The 1,334-nt window shown below is 50.2% G+C and overlaps 1 protein-coding gene across 1 annotated transcript in view; it reads left to right on the top strand.

Annotated features, from left to right (window-relative positions):
* LOC106810351 (sodium-dependent serotonin transporter-like) overlaps positions 1–1,334 on the top strand; it is a 42,318-nt gene that overhangs the window by 33,891 nt on the left and 7,093 nt on the right. The gene's annotated exons all lie outside the window — the stretch shown is intronic.

Below are 1,334 nucleotides of genomic sequence, written 5' to 3'. Positions count from 1 at the left end.
CAGCAGCAGCAGCAGTAGCACCACCACCAGCAGCAGCACCACCACCACCACCACCACCACCACCACCATCAGCAGCATTAGCAGTAGCAGCAGCAGCAACAGCAGTAGCAGCATCATCATCATCATCATCATCAGCAGCAGCAGCATCTCAAAGCGACGGGGAGGCCGCGGCGACGCTGGTTAATTTCCTCTGGCTTAGGCAGGCGACGCGGGCCTCCTGTCGCGACCCCTCGCCTGCCACTTGTCGGCGAGATTCCCGCGCTTTTCCGGCAGACGATAATTACGAGGCGCCTCGTCGCGATCTTGATTTCTCGCTGAATAAAAAGTTAAAAAAGCCAAAAATAAACTTCGGCCGCTCTTCAGGGCACGCGAGTCCGTTTCTCTCTCGCGCTCGCTAATGCGCACACGTTCTCGCGGGACGATCAAGACTGCCGCCAGCGTCTGCTTCGGTGGTTAACTCCCGCACGGAGGAAGGATGACGGGGTCTGTCTATCGTGTCTTTGTGACCGAACCGACGATAAATTGCGACTTTGATGCGTTTCATTAGCCAAAATAAACCGGACCGATGCGGCGGTAGAAAAAAAAAGCGCGGCGAAAATCGCGGGAAAGTTCAACATAGTTATTAATCAAAGACTCAATGATTAGTCGCTCTCATGTCACAGAGTGAGACTCGGGAAGGAAATGCGGATTTAATGGTGTTATGGTCACAAAGTTTCCGGCACATCACCCTCTCTCTCTCTCTCTCTCTCCTTCCTGCCCTCTCTCTCTCTCCCTCCCCTTCTCCCGCTCTTCCTCTCCCTCTCACACTCCCTCTCTCTCACGTCTTCTTTCTCTCTCACACGTGTAATTAGGGGGGAACCTGAGATTATAAATATGCTCCATCGCTTCCTCATTACTCACTATAGATCGACGGTGAAATCTTAATTTGCACCCCCTCCTCCTCCTCCCCTCCCCTACCTTCTCCGCCGACAATCGACGGCAGATTTCTTTCGCGCCGAGGTTCCCGTGTCTGTTGATTTTAATTAGAAAGTATAGATCGTTTTTTTTGCGCTAGACAGTGCGCGAAATCTTTACAGTAGATGATTATGAATTTTCGGCAATGATCGCGTTGTATTTTTTACGCGTTGTATTTGTTTGTTCGTTTGTTTGTTTGTATGTGTGTTTGTTTGTTTGTTTATTAATGGCTCGGTCCTTGTTATGCTTGAGCGGGGACAAATAGAGACCAGGTGTGTTGCGTGAAAGAGTGTGAGCAAAATAGGAAAGTGAGAGATCTAGAGGGTGAGGGTGAGACGTGAGGGCAAGCTTGAAAGAAAGATAGAGAGAGAGAGAGAGAG

This window comes from Priapulus caudatus, unplaced genomic scaffold (assembly GCF_000485595.1).
Source record: "Priapulus caudatus unplaced genomic scaffold, Priapulus_caudatus-5.0.1 Scaffold435, whole genome shotgun sequence".
Taxonomy (NCBI): domain Eukaryota; kingdom Metazoa; phylum Priapulida; class Priapulimorpha; order Priapulimorphida; family Priapulidae; genus Priapulus; species Priapulus caudatus.
The sequence above is the reverse complement of the archived record's forward strand: the minus strand, read 5'-3'. Positions and strand labels throughout refer to the sequence as shown.